The sequence below is a fragment of the Triturus cristatus genome, chromosome 3_2 (genome assembly GCF_964204655.1).
Source record: "Triturus cristatus chromosome 3_2, aTriCri1.1, whole genome shotgun sequence".
Classification (NCBI taxonomy): Eukaryota; Metazoa; Chordata; class Amphibia; order Caudata; family Salamandridae; genus Triturus; species Triturus cristatus.
Window position 1 is genome coordinate 856,102,920 of NC_140584.1, and position 21,188 is coordinate 856,124,107.

Sequence of the window (21,188 nt, forward strand, 5' to 3'; positions counted from 1 at the left end):
GACAGCTTACACCCGACCGCATCCAGTTAATTGCTAATATGCCACCACCCAAGACACAAAAGGAGGTGCGGGCTTTTATAGGTCTCACTTCATACTGTAGGCAGTGGATCCCTCAATATGCATTTCTAGCAAAACCACTCATCCAGTTGACAACACAGGAGGCAGCCACATCGACTGTCCTCCCTTGGACTCAAGAACATACACATGCCTTTGAAAGCTTAAAGAAAGCTTTATGCCAAGCACCTGTTTTAGCAACACCATGTTACAGTAAACAGTTTACACTCTTTGTTACAGAACGCGAAGGTACTGCTTTGTCAGTACTCACTCAGGAACAAGCAGGATCACACAAACCATGTGCTTATTTCTCTAGTACATTAGATCCCGTAGCTCAGGCTCTTCCTGCGTGCCTGAAATCAGTGGCAGCGACAGCTTTAGCAATCAGACAAAGCGATGCCATAGTGTTAGGACATCAATTGACCGTACAAGTACCACACGCAGTAGAGGTTCTCTTGAACCGCACACAAACACAACACTTGACTATAGCAAGACTCACAGGTTATGAATTAACATTGTTTCAGCCACACATAGAAATCAGACGTTGTAATACATTAAATCCTGCCACACTTTTGCCAGAAAACGGAACAGATCCATTAGCACATGATTGTATTGAAGTCATTACTATCACGACGAAACCCAGACAAGACTTGACAGATATCCCTTTATCAGATCCGGACCTAACGTTGTATGTAGATGGTTCATGTATGAGAACAAGTACAGGAGAGTTAGTGGCCGCGTACGCAGTCACAACAGACACTGAAGTCATTGAAACAAATTGTATTAACACTCTGTCAGCTCAAGCAGCAGAGCTCATCGCTCTGACACAAGCCTGTATTCAAGCCAGAAATAAGAAAGTCAACATATACACAGACTCACGTTATGCATTCGGAGTCGTCCATGACTTCGGCGTACTGTGGCGAGAGAGAGGTTATTTAACTTCTCACGGTGCCCACATCCAACACGGACCCCTCATTCAAGCTCTATTAGACGCGATTCATCTACCTACTGCAATATCCATTATGAAATGCAAAGCCCATACAAAAGTTACCGATATCATTTCTCAGGGTAATGACCTAGCTGACAGAACAGCTAAACAGACTGCTCAGAATCAGACTCATACAACTGACACGACAAAGACAATAGTTCCGACACCAACACATTGCATGACAGTTAAGGATCCCGCCCTTGATGTAATTGACATACAGACGCATGCTACACCAGAAGAAATAAAGAAATGGACTGAATTAGGAGGGATCCAAACGGATCAAGGATGGATGACGAAGGAAAAATCTATATGGTTTCTTCCCGACTCCATGGTTCAAGTCATCATTAACACAATACATAGTCCAGCGCATCTAGGAGAAAAAGCTATGCTAGACAGCATTCAACACATTTGGTTCAACAAACACTTGCGAGCAGCAGCCAAACAGAAAGTACGTACCTGTATGATATGTTGTCAGTTTAATCCAGGTAAAAGCATCCCCGTAGAGCAGGGTGGATTTCAACCTCCCGATCATGCTTTTGAAGTCCTCCAGATGGATTATATCCAGATGGAACGATGTCGAGGATTCAAATATGTTCTCATAGTTGTCTGTGCTCTTTCCCGTTGGACAGAAGCCTACCCGGTTTCAGATTACACTGCCCCGACTACTGCCAAACAGTTAGTTCGAGAATTCTTCCCACGGTATGGTTTGCCACGTGTTGTATACTCAGATAACGGCCAACCATTCTCATCCGAACTAATGAAACACGTTTCACTTCTGTTAGGTTACCAATGGAAATTCCACTGTGTCCGACATCCCGAGGCAGCAAGTCTCGTGGAACGTCATAATCAAACCCTGAAAATTAGATTGTCCAAAATATGTAGAGAAAAAGGTGTCGATTGGATAGTAGCCTTACCAGTTGCGCTCTTTTACATGAGAATGGTAGCACATTCTCGAACAGGGCTATCCCCGTATGAGGTGATCTTCGGTAGACCACCAAATATGTGGGGGACGCCTATACCTCGCAAAATAACTGATGTTGACTGTAATATGCTGACAGATTACCTGGCTTCCTTGATGTCTGCACTACAATCTTGTCGTTCACAGGTAGCTGCAGCTTTTCCCGATAACACTGAGGTGAAGCCCCATGACGTGGTTCCAGGTGACCTGGTTCTTGTAAGGAATTTCGACCGGAAGACCCAGTTGGAGCCCAGGTGGAAGTCGCCCAAACTCGTCTTGCTGACAACAAGGACAGCCGTGAAGGTTGAGGGACGCAAAGGGTGGTTGCACTCGAGTCATATCAAGAAATTTTATGGACTACCGTCCGATGTGAACACTCAGCCCTGCATTCCCTCACAGACAGACTCAAAGCTCCCCTTGGTTGAACAGACAAAAAACGAACTCTATAAACTGAAACTAAGGTCTAGCAAGTCAGACAATTTGATTGTTTAAGTCCTCTCCAAGGTGAATCGGTTGAATTTGTCTCTGACATGTATCCCCTAGACCGAAATAGAGAGAAAAATAGACAGATACAGCTTAGAAAACATGCGTACTGTAAATCGCTTCGTAGTCATTGCATAGTGACATTATTAATTTTGTTTTTTCTAAGTCTTCTGATCATCATTTCTAGTGTATTGCTACATATGTATTACCCTATTTCCAAACGTGCTTACAATGTTACTGCTGAACATTCTTTTAGCGAATTACCTCCGCATGAGTTGTCTTATAGATTTGCGCTGCGCAACAACACATTTATTAGTATGTTACATCATTCCCATCAGACCAGCAATGCTACCAATTGTTGGATATGTGGCCGACTCCCTCCCTATCAGAACTATAAGGGAGTTTTGCCCCTCTTTCCGTATCCGTTCACACACAATGGCTCCTGTGGAGCATGGTTTAGTTTGATTAATTCCCTAGATTCAAATTCCGCAGTTTATCAAGACAACTGGGTATGGGGAAACCTGAACCTAGTTTTGCTTAAAGTCTGCTACCCTAACAAGGAGGGACTTCCCAAAAGAACAGGAACTGATCTAGAAAATGAAGTATATGGATTAGGTAATTTTACACTTAACCTCATGATTCTGAATGATGAATCCGAAGCTACACCAATCTTGCCCGCTATGTCAGTATTTCCAGTTAAAGGTGAATTATGTGTAAGAAAGAATGGTTCCATACACATGGGCCATAGTAAATGCACCACTGTAATAAAATTCAGTGATCAAGGCCAGACTACATTTAGAGCCTCTCGTCATTCCTACTTCATATGTGGCCAGACTGCATATATACGTTTACCTCTAGATTGGGATGGTACCTGTTACATAGCATTCCTTCTGCCACCTGTTTTCCTAGCCCCTCCTGACTATCACAGAAATACCCATTTAGAACACAATAGACAGCAGAGAGATCTCCCGATTGTCGATTACACTGAAACGGCATGGGAGCAATACACAGATTTCAATAAAGGTTTCTTTCCCTATATAGGTACAGTCACTAATAGTAAGCTGATACGTAGATTAACCAGAACCCTTGAAGCAGTAGTGAATGAGACTACTTCCGCCCTAGGCAACTTAACAGAGGAGCAGTCTGCGATGCGGATTGTTGTGCTTCAAAATCGTCTTGTCCTTGACGTCATCCTGGCCGATAGGGGCGGAGCTTGTAGGGTTATCGGATCAAGTTGCTGTGTTTTCATACCAGAAAACTCGCCGTCAGTATATAAAGCCATAACTCGCCTTCATAAGATTATAAGCCAGATACACCAGAGTCCAGGCACCTGGACTTGGTCCGGTTGGTTCTGGAGCGTGTTGTCAGCCTGGGGATGGAGGATCCTATCCTTCCTAGGTATTGGCTTTCTCATACTATTCAGTTGCTGCTTATGTCTACAATGTGGGCCAGCGATTTGTGGCCTGTGTGCCACATCGTGTATCCCGCATCCAAGTTTTCGTTCAAGATCCCGGAAGAAGAAAGAAGAACAAATGATGCTATATGAACAGATCGATGGATTGATGAAGATCGATATCTCCTGAGGGTCCATAGGGGACAAGGAGGGAATGAGGAAATATGAATTTTATGATCAGTTATGTCCCCTATCGTAGACCCCAACGGCTCCATGTGCATACTACAAGTACATGTATGTTCCCTCCAGTTCCAGTTATGAAGACGCAAATACATGTGCGTCCACCGTCAACATGTCCTCTTTCAGATCCGCCATGAATGGGTCAGATATTCCATTCCTAAGTATGAAAGGCCACCGACTTTATGTGGTTCACTTTCCACATTTTACAGATTCAGGCGAGTAGGCCCTGAATTCTGTCATCAAGCCTTTTGCTGCCTTCTGCCTCTGAAAGCTCCAGTCCGAGCCCGCATCTGTATCCATGAACTTTGTCCTACTCCCTGCGCGGCTAACGGTGCCTGATCCAGCCCGTTGCTTGCCAAAAACTGTATTTCACCTTCAAGATTATCTGCTCCGCTCCTCATCCGATGCATTCCTGTCTAGTAGTTTAGGTAAACATTCTTCCAGCTACCAAGCAAAGGGCCAGGCCTCACAGTCCTCATGCAAGTAAATCATAGCCCTTGTTACCATGGAAGATTCCTGCCCCCTCGCATCTCATGTAGACACTTAGACGCTTGTACACGCACTAACAGTCAGTATAGAATAGATTCCGTCCTAGAGACCTTTCCTTTTGGATAATACAGTTCTTTAAACATAAGATATTAGATATGATTTGGGATTAGGTTGACATGACCCCTCAGACTTCTGTCTCCACATGTAGAGCTAAATGTCAAGTCCCCTTCACCCTCTAGTTGCACGTCAATCACACGTCATGCGGCTGCGCGCGCATCTCTGCCAAATATTTCTGCTGACATTGCAGGATTCTCTTATGGATCCACCCACTTGTGACATCATGTTTAATGACGTATCTAGTTACGCCTATATGTACGCCTTTTTTCATTACGTATGTGTATCATTATCTGTATTATCAGCTGTTACGCCTCCTGCATCTGTCTTAATGTAATACTTTTCATATAAATATCATTACTTGTCAATAATGTATTGCCTTCCCTTCCTGAACCTTCGTGGTGATGGAATTTGAAGCCTACGGTTCGAACCGTAATTCCTTTGTAGAGGAATAAAGCCTTTCAGAACCTCTAATACCACGGATTCTGCCTCTTATTTTTACTGAGTTATTCTTACTAGACTTTACCGCATAAAAAATAGTACCGGTAATGAAATATTTACCACAGCTATATTAAGCGTAGTAATAACATTTCCAATAGCACTGGGAGGTCTGTAAATCAGAAATCCAGCTATGCTATGATGGGGGGATAAGGTACAGCAGAAGCCTAAGCAGTCTATTTTTTTATTGTAAATTATGGCAACACCTCCCTCCTTCCCATTCGATCGGTCCCTCCTAAGAATGTTTTAACCCGTTGGGATGGCCGAGGTCATATTGGGGCTGGAGGCTTCAGAAAGCCAGGTCTCAGTGAGAAATAAAAGATCAGACTGTTAGTCTAAAAGTAGGCCATAAATGTATGGTTCATGCTTTTGTATAGAGCGACAATTTAAAAGGGTGGCCTTTAAGTCCTCTGTTTTCTTATTGTTTTTACACTTATTGTTGCATGGGAGGATATTGGGTGTGAGCTTCCTGGGCTGGAGGAGAGTCCAGCTGCACTTATTGCATCGAAAGTCTACCTCCAACCTCGAATCAGCGGCTGTACAGTGACATAATGGGAGCCGCCTAAGGCTAAGCAGTTTTTCCCTATTGCAATATAGTGGAAGAAACTCACCGGAGGGGAACTGGGCAGCAAGGCCGACGCCGAACGCCTCCGGGCGCAGACAGGCTTACCTTCGGCGCCAGCGGCGCGCCCGCTGTGCACGTCCACTTAGCACGTCCGTTTGCATCGGGAATATATAGGCTAATGCCTATGATGCAAACTGGATCGCCAACGCAGCTGAGGAAGCGGAAACTGCATAGGCATAAGTGAGGAGCCCGATCGTAGCCACAGCCCTCCGCACAATCGGCGTATCAGCCGCGGCGGACCAGGACTGGAGGAAAAGCGAGATGCGAATCGAAGCAGCTAAGGAGGTGTAGGCAAGCAGAATCAAGTAAAGTGCAAGTGCGCATAGGTAGGAGAAATTATTAAAAAGCACAGAGTAATTTAGCCAGACATATACAATTTAAAAAGTAATAACCTAGTAGCAGGGCAGGAAACACCAAATCCAACAGCTATCAGCTGCGCGCATCCGTTTGCATCGGGAATATATAGGCTGATGCCTATGATACAAACTGGATCGCTAGCACAGCTGAGGAAGTGGAAACTGCATGGGCGGAAGTAAGTAGCCCGATAGTAGCCCCAGCCCTCCACACAATCGGCGTATCAGCTGCAGCGGACCAGGACTGGAGGAAAACCGAAATGCGAATCGGAGCAGCTAAGGAGATGTTGGCAAGCAGAATCAAGTAAAGTGCAAGGGCGCATAGGTAGGAGAAATTGTTAAAAAGCACAGAGTAATTCAGCCACACAAATACAATTTAAAAAGTATTAAAAACGTAGTAGCAGGGCAGGAAACCCTGAATCCTACACCTGTAAGCTGCACATGTCCATTTACATCAGGAATATATAGGCTAATGCCTATGATGCAAACTGGATCGCTAGCGCAGCTGAGGAAGCGGAAACTGCGTGGGAAACAGGGGCTCAAATTAGATCATAAATTCAAAGGTGTCCTGAACAGGGGCCCCCAAAATATGTTTGGCCCAGGGCCCCCCAAATCCTTAAGATGTCCCTGCTCAGCACTACGAAGTCATAGAGTTTTCACCAACCATGGAGAGTGGGTTCCACAGAGTTTCTTAAGATACAGCAGAAATAGTGAACTGTAAAGCAATTGACAAATTACTTAAAGAGTTATTTATTGTTCAAAAGTTGGTCGCACACTGCTCGTCACACCAGCAAGTTGCCCCAAAGGACTGTGGTAAATGTAGTGGCGACGGCGGGTACGCCTATGCCACGATGTGTAAAAAGAACAGTATGTGTTGCGTTAGCCATCCCTGGACACGTGTTTCGAGGTAGTTGCCTCTCGTCAGCAGGGAGCAGGTCAGTGTGAAGGGGTGCCGTGTGGACTGCCAAAATGTAATTAAAACAGGTCAAGTACCTCTCATGGCACGCAGGTGCAGATCCAAGGCTCGTCAGCCCGTTGGCTCAAGGGAGCCGTAATAAATTATGCAAAAGTTGGTCGCACACTGCTCGTCACACCAGCAAGTTGCCCCAAAGGACTGTGGTAAATGTAGTGGCGACGGCGGGTACGCCTATGCCACGATGTGTAAAAAGAACAGTATGTGTTGCGTTAGCCATCCCTGGACACGTGTTTCGAGGTAGTTGCCTCTCGTCAGCAGGGAGCAGGTCAGTGTGAAGGGGTGCCGTGTGGACTGCCAAAATGTAATTAAAACAGGTCAAGTACCTCTCCTGGCACGCAGGTGCAGATCCAAGGCTCGTCAGCCCGTTGCCTCAAGGGAGCCGTAATAAATTATGCAAAAGTTGGTCGCACACTGCTCGTCACACCAGCAAGTTGCCCCAAAGGACTGTGGTAAATGTAGTGGCGACGGCGGGTACGCCTATGCCACGATGTGTAAAAAGAACAGTATGTGTTGCGTTAGCCATCCCTGGACACGTGTTTCGAGGTAGTTGCCTCTCGTCAGCAGGGAGCAGGTCAGTGTGAAGGGGTGCCGTGTGGACTGCCAAAATGTAATTAAAACAGGTCAAGTACCTCTCATGGCACGCAGGTGCAGATCCAAGGCTCGTCAGCCCGTTGGCTCAAGGGAGCCGTAATAAATTATGCAAAAGTTGGTCGCACACTGCTCGTCACACCAGCAAGTTGCCCCAAAGGACTGTGGTAAATGTAGTGGCGACGGCGGGTACGCCTATGCCACGATGTGTAAAAAGAACAGTATGTGTTGCGTTAGCCATCCCTGGACACGTGTTTCGAGGTAGTTGCCTCTCGTCAGCAGGGAGCAGGTCAGTGTGAAGGGGTGCCGTGTGGACTGCCAAAATGTAATTAAAACAGGTCAAGTACCTCTCATGGCACGCAGGTGCAGATCCAAGGCTCGTCAGCCCGTTGGCTCAAGGGAGCCGTAATAAATTATGCAAAAGTTGGTCGCACACTGCTCGTCACACCAGCAAGTTGCCCCAAAGGACTGTGGTAAATGTAGTGGCGACGGCGGGTACGCCTATGCCACGATGTGTAAAAAGAACAGTATGTGTTGCGTTAGCCATCCCTGGACACGTGTTTCGAGGTAGTTGCCTCTCGTCAGCAGGGAGCAGGTCAGTGTGAAGGGGTGCCGTGTGGACTGCCAAAATGTAATTAAAACAGGTCAAGTACCTCTCATGGCACGCAGGTGCAGATCCAAGGCTCGTCAGCCCGTTGGCTCAAGGGAGCCGTAATAAATTATGCAAAAGTTGGTTGCACACTGCTCGTCACACCAGCAAGTTGCCCCAAAGGACTGTGGTAAATGTAGTGGCGACGGCGGGTACGCCTATGCCACGATGTGTAAAAAGAACAGTATGTGTTGCGTTAGCCATCCCTGGACACAGGTACTTCACCTGTTTTAATTACATTTTGGCAATCCACGCGGCACCCCTTTACACTGACCTCCTCCCTGCTGACGAGAGGCAACTACCTCGAAACACGTGTCCAGGGATGGCTATTGCAACACATACTTTTCTTCATACATCGTGGCATAGGCGTACTCGCCGTCGCCACTACATCTACCACAGTTCCTTGGGGCAACTTGCTGGTGTGACGAGTAGAGTGCGACCAACTTTTGAATCATTTATTACGGCTCCCTTGAGCCAACGGGCTGACGAGCCTTGGATCTGCACCTGCGCGCCATGAGAGGTACTTCACCTGTTTTAATTATATTTTGGCAATCCACGCGGCACCCCTTTACACTGACCTCCTCCCTGCTGACGAGAGGCAACTACCTCGAAACACGTGTCCAGGGATGGCTATTGCAACACATACTTTTCTTCATACATCGTGGCATAGGCGTACTCGCCGTCGCCACTACATCTACCACAGTTCCTTGGGGCAACTTGCTGGTGTGACGAGTAGAGTGCGACCAACTTTTGAATCATTTATTACGGCTCCCTTGAGCCAACGGGCTGACGAGCCTTGGATCTGCACCTGCGCGCCATGAGAGGTACTTCACCTGTTTTAATTACATTTTGGCAATCCACGCGGCACCCCTTTACACTGACCTCCTCCCTGCTGACGAGAGGCAACTACCTCGAAACACGTGTCCAGGGATGGCTATTGCAACACATACTTTTCTTCATACATCGTGGCATAGGCGTACTCGCCGTCGCCACTACATCTACCACAGTTCCTTGGGGCAACTTGCTGGTGTGACGAGTAGAGTGCGACCAACTTTTGAATCATTTATTACGGCTCCCTTGAGCCAACGGGCTGACGAGCCTTGGATCTGCACCTGCGCGCCATGAGAGGTACTTCACCTGTTTTAATTACATTTTGGCAATCCACGCGGCACCCCTTTACACTGACCTCCTCCCTGCTGACGAGAGGCAACTACCTCGAAACACGTGTCCAGGGATGGCTATTGCAACACATACTTTTCTTCATACATCGTGGCATAGGCGTACTCGCCGTCGCCACTACATCTACCACAGTTCCTTGGGGCAACTTGCTGGTGTGACGAGTAGAGTGCGACCAACTTTTGAATCAGTTATTTATTGTTGCAGATTTCAGCACCTCTGCAGTGCAGGCTGAGCTCAGCAATAAAAAGAGGCAGAGTGGAAATACCATGTGTCTCTGTTTCTCCTTCTTTGCATATTTATATAGCGCGAGCTCGACCCGAAGGTATTGGAGCGCTTTACATAGCACCGTATTTACATTATACATTCAGGCACGGGGAGATTAAGTGATTTGCCCAGAATCACAGGATGTGGACGCGGCCTCGAGGCTCGAACCCTGGTTTCCAGCACCAAAGTCGGCAGCGCAGCCGACGGACCACAGCCTCTTCTTGTTCTCTTCGCCTTTCGTGGGGTCGACTCCTGACCAGCATAAATATCCTTTGAATGCTCTCCATTGGATCCTGTTCATCTGGATTACAAACATCTTAACACTATCACCTTTATTGCTGGTGAGCAACGCATTACTCCCCATGCAGAACACCTACAATGGGGACTCAGGATTTGACTCTCCTGTGCAAACACAGCAACTGCACTAGAAAAGATTAGATCAAGAGCAGGGCGGCACAGTGCAACTACAGGACAAACTTTTCACCCCACAGTGAATCATTTTTAATACACAGGTAGAAAGATGGCACAGTTAACTTAAGATACCATAGTGAAGAACAGAGCAGATCCAAATAGAGCTCAAAAAAACAAAATGCTACATTCCACCTAAACTTTGAAAAAACTAATGCTACGCTGTGTTTAGGCTTCCCAATCATTCTGTATTTTGTACATCACTACATGGTTTACAAGTATTCAGTCAATAAAGGTAATCAGTGTATTCAAGTACTCCTGACTGGTCAAGCACACACAATCAGGAAATCTGGCAGAGGTTCCAGGGCAGCGAAATTGGTTTTTACAGCTGCTGTATCCCTCTCTAAAACAAATAAAGCTGTAATACACTCAAATAAAAAGAGTTTGTTTGATAAAAAGGGACATTTACGTTTTCCTTCCCAAACTTACTTTCAAAGTTTTAATTGCACCTCGTAAACGAGAGCCTGGGCCTCCCTCATCAAATGTGTTGCCAATTGAGGCTAGAGGAAAGACAAAAAGACCAGTATCTTTAAAGTGACCAGCTGCAGTCTGGTATTTTCCGCGCTGGCAGAAATGGGCCCATCGGGCAGGCTTTATGAGCCCATATTTTTTAACTGACCGGTGCTTCTCAATACTTTCAGTGCCATTGTTGTCCCAGGAGAAGCAAGGTTAGGTCTAGGCCTAAGAAGGGCTAGCGAAGGATTATTCAAATTCCTATATCCCCGGACCAACCAATCACACTTCCATTTATTTTTAATGGTAGCTCCCTACTGGCCTGGGGCATGGTCTGGGATCACGATCACGCTTCCAGAAGCAGGAGGGACCTTGAGTTCTCTAAGGGGATTAAAGAGCTCATGTACTGACCACTGACTGCGAGATCTCAAAGTCACTGAGGGTGGATGGCACATGGGCCCAATGTGTCACCAGTCTGATAGCAGACTGGAGTCTGTTAGCAGGTCTCGGTTTGATACCAGCAAAGTGAAGGGTGTGTGTTCGGATATGGTTGTTATGAGGGGGTGGGCGAATAGTCCCTCATAGCTGCAGGTGAGTACGCACACCAGGTAGAATCACTACTCTAGGCGGCTCTCTGGAACTTCCTCATCATTACTGTCATTCTGATCATCCAGATAGGCTCCCAAGGTAATTATTAATGGTCCTCAATTAGAATTATAACAGGGTATCTAGGTCGGGGTGGACAGGTGAGTCCTGCGTTGGTCTTGGAAGATATTATAGGGGTGCATCTGGCCCAGAGTCAAACTCTTTAGAAGGAAAACATGAGAACTCTTGCCAGCTTGGTCCCAGTGGCTAACAGGAAGTGCTCACTGGGACCTCTTCAAGTTACTGGGGTGTTGGTCTAGCCTTTAGAAGTACAAATAATTCAGCATTTACACAGTTTCTGGAGGCGCTGGAGAGGGGTCTAGCTCCTACCATCACATGAGCTGGTGTCTAAGTTTTGGTGGACAGCCAACCAGGAGCAAGGGCGATTTTGCAGGCTTTTCTCCCAGACAAAGGCGAGGGATCTGGAGCAATAAGGAGATATGCGTTTCAATTCACCAGCTATACATAGCATATGCTACTCCTTATTTAGAGATCAATATGTTTCCAAAGCTAATGAGGTTTTGATAGGGGTGCTAATAAACAACTTTTTCATGTGCACAGCACCAAAGGCTTTATGACACAATAGAAATTGTCACGTATTCGTCAATCACCATATATAGGTTCTATGAGGCTACTACAAGGTTGAATACAGAACTTTACAAAACTTCTAAACATTAAATATCCGTTACGACCAACATTATTAATAAGGGCTTTCCTGAACCCACAACCTCGATAGAACTAGTAAGAATACAACCCTCCTCAAAATGGTGAATTAGTTAACATCAGTTGAAGTGAAACCACATATAGTCTAATGCTATATATATATATATATATATATATATATATATATATATATATATATATATAAATACTAAATTGTGTGATACAGTATAAATCATGTTATGTTCCTGTGCATCAGTTTCCCTGCTTGCAAGAATATGTGAGTGCTGAGAGACAATTCAGATTGCTGTGTGCAGTGCAATGAATCCATCCATACTGAGAGAATGGGGGGAGCTTACGTCACCATCTTCAGATGTGAAGGCATGAATCTCACGTACTCAATGCCTCCATGGATTCCAAGTCTGTAAATAAGGTTATAGCATTTGAAAACATGTTTGCAGCCTGAGTCTTTTGCTGAAGTGCACCGTGGGTCTGATTTACCGTTCAGAGTATGGATTGTAAAATATGCCTTCGCCCTTATGTAGTACCCGTACTCTGAATTTAGAGATGTCCGCCGGCCCAGCAGACATCTCTTGTTATTGGCAAGAAGTACCGACATGGTGATTCCTGTCAATAAGTTTAACTTGTTTTTGTTTCATCAAAAACCAAAATCCTAAAGTGGGATTTAGTTTTGAAGAAACAAAAACAAATGACCCCATAAAATGGCAATTTTCTCACCCTGTATGGGGGTCATTGAAAGGTTTTTACAGTCCCTTAGCACTAGGTTTTTCACAGCAGTAAGGGATGGAAAAAACTGGACATTCGACCGGTCAATCTAAATCGGGTGGGCGGTCGAATGGCCATGCCTCTAACAGTACTTCCAAGGAGTATGTCATTGATGAAGTAGGAGTAAGCTCTGTCGCTGACATATTTAAGGTCCACTCGACTGTAAATCAGACGGGCAGACCTTCAGTTTGGGGGAGAGGGTTGTTCAACACCTTTGCAACACACTACCATTTCCACCAAACTCTAGATCAACCCCTAGGTTTAGCACATATTTTTTTAAATATATCTTTTTATTTGCACTTTATTCATGACACAAACAAAGTGAGCATAACCACATTACATCATATGAAGCAGGAAGATATTCCAGATCAGGCCATGATTCATTGGATAGAGAGATTGGTACAGCACTGTTCATAAATGTTCGGGAATTGATTGCAGGAGGGGGTACCGAGCAGCATCCAGGAAGGAGGTCCCGCCCTCATTATCCTTTCTCCCCCCTGCTAGGGTGTGGTAACCATGTTCTGTACTCAATCTTGTATTAGCTGAGAACTTCCGATTCCCAGACCATTGAACTCCCACCACCGACCCCTGTTTTCTCGTACTTCCTAGGACATCCCCTGGGAGTGTAAACCGATTTTTTGGCCTCCATGCAAGCGTTCATTGCTGTAATCCTTTGTTCCTTGGTGGGGACCTCCTGTGCCCCCTATACCCACTCAATGTCCCTCTTTGGCACCACCAGAGAGCAGAGCACAAGCTTCCCGCGGGGCAGGTCTATATCCCCGTCATCCCCAGGAGCACAAACTGGGGATTTGGCGGAAACTCTTTTTCTAATATGTCTCCCAGTTCTTTCAGTATAAGCAACCAATGCTTCTGTATCTCCGAGCATACCCCCAGCATATGATAGAATGAACCAGTGTGCACATTACAGCGTAGACAGGTGGGCGATGGGATCCTCCACATTTTCTGCACCTGTGCCATGCTATGTAAACCGTGTGCAGGACTTTAAGATGTATCAGGTGGAAGCGTGTCTTGATGGCTACCTACCAGGAGTACATCAGCACCGCCTCCTAATCTGCGTCCTCCATTTTTCCTATGCCTCCCTCCCAGTGTTGCTGAAGGCTTACAAGTCCCTCAGGACTATTGTTAGTGAATACTCTGTATGTGGAGGAGATTGCCCCCATCCTCAAGAGTCCCGTCAACAGGTGGGTCTCCAGTGGGGAGGCGTCAGGCAATGAAACCCAGTCCACCATCTCCGCCCATAAAGCATGTTGTAGCTCTGCATAGTGTTGTGTGTGAGAGAGGCCATAATACTCTCGTAAACAGGCCAATTATTTGATTGCTCCATCAGCTAGCAAGTCTCCTAGGCAGACTATGCCGCTCGTCTGACATCAACCAAAACCCTGCAACTTACTTACTTTGTGGAGCATCTTACCCACCCAGAGCAGTGTGTACTTAGTAATTTTCTCCTTCCACCCTACCCGAGTCTTTGCCTTATCGCATGTCATCAATGTTGCCCGTGCAGGCATCAGAAGAATATTTAGACCCTTTGAGTCTTTCACATAGTGCCTCCAAGAAGGGTCCACCATGGAGCACCTGTCTAGGCACACCCCTGGATTATCCCTCTGGCATATGCCCAGTATTTTATCACCTACATTTGTGAGGCCCAGTAGTATGCTGTGAAGTGTGGGTGTGCAATTCATCGAATATACGTGAGTGGCAGAGAGTTAACAGAGCTATCCGGGGACTCCCTCTATCCCACAGACGTCACCTGACTTCCCTGTCCAGGTGACTAAATAATGTTTCTGGTATGAGGAATGGCGGGTTCTGTAGGACACATAGGAGCTTGGGGAGGGTAATCATCTTGCCAATGGCACCTGTACTCAAGAGCGTCATAGGAGTTTCTTCCACCTGGCCACATCCTCCACCAATTACACCAGTTGAGGGTCCAGATTTTTTTCCCCTGGTTCCTGGGTAATCTAAATATCCAGGTATCAAAAGCCATTGGTGGTCAGGTGCAGGGACTCAGGGATCGATATATCCCTGTCCCACCTTCCTGCTGTAAATAAAACTAACTTTCCCCAATTTACCCAATAGCCGGAGTACTCTACAAACGTATCCACCCTCTCTAGCAGGGGATTCAAGGGCACCATGGGTTCCATGACATACACTAGAACGTCATCTGCATATAAATAAATTTTCTCCATTTCACATGTATCCAGGCCGCTATCCAACTCCAAGGCCTGGACACAGCAAGCCAGTGGCTCTATGCACACACCAAACATCCAGCCAATTGTGCAAGCGTCTGATGTTCTGTTTCATTGACTGACATGTTATGAATCCTGTCTGGTCATGATGGACCGGCACGGGTATCACTTCTTTCACTCTGCATGGCGAGATAGTAGCCAGGAGCTTAGCCTCGAAATTCAACAGAGAAATACGGTGGAAAGCACCGCGCTCTGTTTTTGGCTTACTGTCTTTATATATTACTGTGATCAGGGCATGCCTTAGATCCGGGAGGAGCATCCTTTGGGTACGTGATTCCTCAAACATTGCTAGGACATGGTGGCCCACCAGAGATCCCAGACTCTTAAATAATTATTTTGGAAACCCAGTGGGACCTGGGGTCTTCCCACTGCTCATGGTCTTTAATGCCTCAGATTGTTCCTCGAGTGTGAGATCTCACTCCACCATTTCTACCAGTTATGGGAGGGTCAGCATTCTCAGGAAGAGTTCTGTCTCTGCCTCCTCCGTGTGTGGTCGTGAGTCATAGAGGACCTAATAATATTGCACAAAACTCCCAGACTATCTCCTCCGTTTGGGTAAGCCTATCCCCGGTGGTGGATATTATCTCTACCACCCATCTGGCTGCCTCTTCCCTTCACCACAGCCATGCCAGGAGGCATCCGGCCTAGTCACCTGTATCGTGTATTTTATGCAGTGCCGCAGAGTAATGACGGCGAGCCTCCTCTTCTAGTAAATTATGGTACTCTAATCTTGTTGCCTCCAGGAATCAACATGTTGCCTCCTCCAAGCTGCATGCCAATCGTCTTTCTAGGAGCCATGCCTTCCCTTCCAACTCCAATATTTTAGCCTGTCTAGCCCTCTTTTTACGGGCTATTATTGTCTGCAAACAGTCATAAAGGACCATTTTATAGGCCTCCCATATCACCCCGGGCTAGTCCACTGAGTCTTTGTTTTCTTTAAAATACACCGTCATGTCTGCTCAGATCTGTGTCACCAGGGTTGGGCCCTAAACCTCCAATGCATTGAGGCGCCACTGGGGGTTACTGGACAACTGGGAGTTCCCATTTGCTCTTAGAAATTGCAAGTCATTTCTCACATTTTGCAAAAAGTTGAAGATGTGGCTATTTTAAGTCATTGTTCTGGGACATCTGACCTGCGTCTGCCCTGTGCCTGGAAACCCCTTCAGGGTAGCTGTGCGCATTATAAGTTGCAAATTAATACTATTATTATTGAATCTGTAGCGGTCAGTGCCAGGTAATTTGCCACTGCAATGGGAGGTATCAGACCCACCAGGACAAACAGGGAGTCCAGCTGGGAATATGTCCCATAGGCCCGAGAGTTATAGAAATAAGCCACCTCATTGGGATGTGTCAGCCTCCAGACGTCCATAAGCCTCTTGTGCCTTGGTGTGTTTTGCCAAGCGCGAATCGGGAGGTTGGTTTGCCCAGTCTTGGTCTTGACTTGTCCACTTACGGGAGCAACACATTTAAGTCACCCTCCGCCACCATAGGGATTGTATGCTTCCTCCGACAGCATGGGACCTACTTTATCAATCACCACCTGTTGAATCTGAGTGGGACATGTACATTGGCAGACATCTAGCCTTGTGGACCCCTGGGCCCCCCGGAACCCTAGCACCATTCCATCAGAGTCCATCCATTTTCTTGCGACCAGGGAGGGGGGGTTCTTTCTCGCCAGGATCGCTCCCCCCCCCGCTCCCCCCCCCCATGAGCCTCTAGCATATCCTGTATGTCCCAATGAGAGACAGCGGTCTTGACCCACAAATTTGCACTAAATTGATGTGTCTCCTGTAGTAAAACCATGTCAGGAGCAATGCATTTGATGTACTGTGCTACCACCCCTCTCTTGATCTTGTCCCCTAGGCCATTTACATTTTTGGAGAGTTTTGCAAGGCAATCAATTCTTCCTCCTCCCCCATCAAGATATCCTGGCTCATGCTACCCCACCATCTCCTCTCTCCAGGCACCCATGTTCTCAACATCTCTGTTACATGAGTTTTTGCCTGTTAATTGAGTCAACCATAAACTAACCTGAACTCCCCCTTTCCACATCTCTTCTCTATAAGCAAAAACATGCTTATCCCAACTCAGGAAAGGTTGTCGCCCTCCCCCAACAACTTACAAACAGCGTAACTGTTTAAGGCAGTTGTATCATCTCAGAAGGACGTGGAGAGTTTTGGGTCTATATCCCACCAACAGCAATCTTTGACCAACAGCCCCTGCTCTGACCCATACATACAAAAGAGTTCTTATTGGTTCCTTCCCCAAAAGGGTTTGTATCCCGACTTCGCCTGATGACCCTTAAGTCCTCTGGCTCACATGGGGTCCGTCAGGCCAGATCAAATGATTCCATCCGCGGTCATAGATGTCAACCCGGGTCCTAGGCTGAGAGGCCCCAGCACTGAGTCCACCTCTGAGTCTGCTACGCGGGACTGCCCCAGGCTGTCTGTAGTTCTGGCATCTTGAGAGTGGTGAAAGGTCACCAGTGCCTTCACCACTCTAACCCTTTCAACCCTTGCCTGCAACAAGGAAGGACGGCTTGTCATTGAGGGGGCCATCAGCTCCCCTGTTTGCCTCTTTTCTGCCCAGCCGTCTGCCAACTCTCTGCCCCCTCCACCACCTCTCTCTCTTGTTCCAGCCATCTGCAGACATCCTTGGGGGTCTCAAAGAAGTACATCGAGCCATTTCGGATAACCCTGAGTTTGGTCCGATACATGAGAGCTTATGACAGACCCAGCTGTCACAGCTTTGCTTTCACTTCCAGGAATGAGCTGCATCTGGACCTGGAGCATGAAGGCAAGGAAGAGGTGGACTGTATTGCCCTACACTGTCCATGGGCCATGCGACTGGCTGTCTGTAGGATCCGGTCTCGGTCCCTAAAGTTCAATAGCCTTGCTATCATTGGCCTGGTGGTGACCTAGGGGCCGGTGGTCCACCAGGCACGTGGTGAACTCTTACAATCGAAAACAGGACTGGGGGGCTCCATTATATATATATTGTCAGTAAGCCATTGTTCCATATAGAGTTCCACTGATTGCCCCTCTATCCACTAAGGAAGGATTATCATGTATATCTTATTTTGGCAGGAGCGGACCTCCGCATCCTCTGCTCACTTTTTGGAGGTGCTCCACTGCCAAACCCAGGTCACACAGCTGGTCAACTTGTTTGGTCAGGACGACTCCCATCGACCTGAGTGTAGGTTCCCCACCTCCTCTCCTCTTGCTGAGGCTGAAGAAGGTGTACCCTCCTCATGGGGGTCTTCTCTGGTCTGGGTTTTACCATGTTGTGGACACGTGTGAGTCAGTTAGTGCTCCTCCAGTCAGGGCCTCGCCTCACTCCGACTGGCTCCCATGTGTGGCCCCAAGTAGTTTTGCAACTATGTGGTAATCTCAGGTCATGGGGTGCACACTCCTCCAATGATGCAGCCCTGCTACCACTATCAGTTGACCTTTAATCGATCTCACGTTGGAAGCACCAGGTCCTTGTACTTCCCTGCCCACGTGACTTTGTGGTAGGCAGTCCAAGACAATCTGTGGCAATATCAGCGGGGTACGGAATCCAGCCCGCTGCCCTCCCCCTCCCCCAGGGGCCAGCCCTTTAACCTTTCTCTGGTGCCGTTTGGGACTAGAAGTCCATTGGTGTGTGTCAGGGTCAGTTTCTCCTACCCATCTTCAGCCCCTTTGCACTTAGCTTTTCACTGCATAGCGTCTGCGGCTGCTACTGGGGCGGCAGGAAAATAGGGTTGTAACCTGCTCTGCCCAGTTAGCCACTTCCGCTGCATTACCTCCTGGCTGGGCCACACCCTGGATGGGCGCCTCCATCCGCAATGTCCTAGGTGGTTCCATTACCCACGTGGCAGCAGGCACCTCTGTTCAGGCTCGATTCAGCCAGGGGGAAAGAGGGAAATGAGGTATAGGCAGGAGAGCAATGCGACATCCTCCTCAACCGGGTCCAGACCTCTCCTACAGATCTTCAGCATCTCTGTTTCCCAGTCAGGCTCAGTGCCCCTCTGCCATTTTGTAAGGAGTCAAACTCCCTTTAGGCCCCTAGACGTCCTCTCTCAACCAAGAGGGTGACAGACTGGAGCGGGGATTGGTGGCAGGAGCTCGAGCTGAGCATCCTACGCCATCTCGTTCCTGGCCACGGCCTCCAGCAAAAGTGTTTTGTGGCATGAAGTGGTGTAGCAAACACAGTCCATCAATAAACATGTTGGACGGTGTCTCTGGCTCCCAAAAATACACTTAGTATAATAATCAGTACTAGTGTCCGGTGCTCTCAGATTCAACGACTATGGATTCTGACCTGCTGCATGAACCAGCATGTGTGAAATTGAAAACTCAGAAAAAGAAATACATGACTACATAAATCAAGACTGCGATCCTGTGAAACTGTGGCAATTAATTTCAAAGGGACCCATAACGATGCTACAAAACATGCTAACTTTGGGTCAATCTCATGAACCATAAATGTATGTCAGTCACACACTGAAGCAACCCTTGCTGATGCATTTATCAAATTCCAAATAGAGTAGTGAGTAAAGACTCATCTCATTCAAACAAGAAAGCTTGGCCAGGAAACAAAGGGCTAATTCAGATTTTGGCGGAGGGGCTGCTCCTTCACAAATGTGGCAAATGTCCCGCCCGCCATATTACAAGTGTCCTATACCCTGTGGGGCTTGTAATGTGGTGGATGGGATATCCAACATGTTTTGAAGAGTATCCTATACGCCAAACTCTAAAGCCCATAATGCCATGTGGCTACCGTTGTGGCAAATTCTTGCACCAATCAGCTTCCCATTCAGAGGAACACCCGTGCCGCATTTGGAACATTAACTATCTTTCAAAAGTTTCTGCTCTCCGAATACAGATACAGAACACCATGTTAATTCATTAAAGCTATGCAAAAGGACAGGGAATTGATAGGCAAAGATGAAAACATATGGATCACTCACAAAATGCAGAGTGCACAATAAAGGTCAGACAATCATTGCTTTGGTGGACAACAGTACATCAGTGTCATGTCAAACAAGCATTGAAAATGCAAGAGGTCTTGCCTTTGATTAAGTTAAAGCCATTTGCTTTGCTAATGGTATTGTATAGCAAAGCAAATGGCTTTAACTTAATAAAAGACGATACCTATTGCATTTTTAATGCTTGTTTTTCCTTGTTGCTTTTTTAAATAAACGGAAATGGGAGGAGACTGTAGCTGCTATTTGCTACCAGACCTCTCCTTTTGTGCGTATTTATGTAATTTGCGGTTTCAAAATTGCCATCTACCACCACAAACCAGTAAATTTAAGGAAAATAAAGAAAGAATGGGCACCGCATCGTGATGTATACATACACAAAGGTGGTGACTTGCGCACATATGTCATCACGCTGCAGCAACCTTTATTTTCGTTTTTGTTAATGCTGCTCCTTATCGGCAAACACGCATTGAACAGCATTGCACTGGCATCACCAAAAGTTCGGATAACACCATTGAAATTCTATTGCCTTTGCCAAAGCTTGACTCTATTTTTCTACTAGTGAACCACTTGTATCCCACGGAACCTGGTGCCATCTTGAGTTTCCTAGTTAGACACTACACGGACTCGATCGATTTTACACAGTATTGGATAGGGCAGGTGTGTGACTCCCAATAGTGCAGTAGGTGTAGTGGCACCAGGGCCCAAGAACGTTATCAGCCAATTGACCGCAAATTGAGCCCGTTTTTTTAAAACTAGAAAATCAGGGGATGTGGGGCCCAGTTTCCTTGCTTGCATTACAGCACTGGCACCCTATTACGGCCCGGGCACACATGCTACCCACTGTCTGTGACCGGGTTTTAGATCAGAGTTCTGAGGGGCAGTTCTCTGCCCTGATTGACCTGCCACTCTGCTCTTTGACCTGCTGGCTTGCGGTGACACGCTATGGTCGCTGCCCTCATTCACTTGTTAACCACGGCATGTTTATGATCAAGCCAGTTATTCGTTTCTTTGGACCTCACCTAAGACAGATCGTTTCTTGTGCTTCCGGGTCACCTAAAACCATCCCGCTAGGCATAATTGTTCTCAACTCTG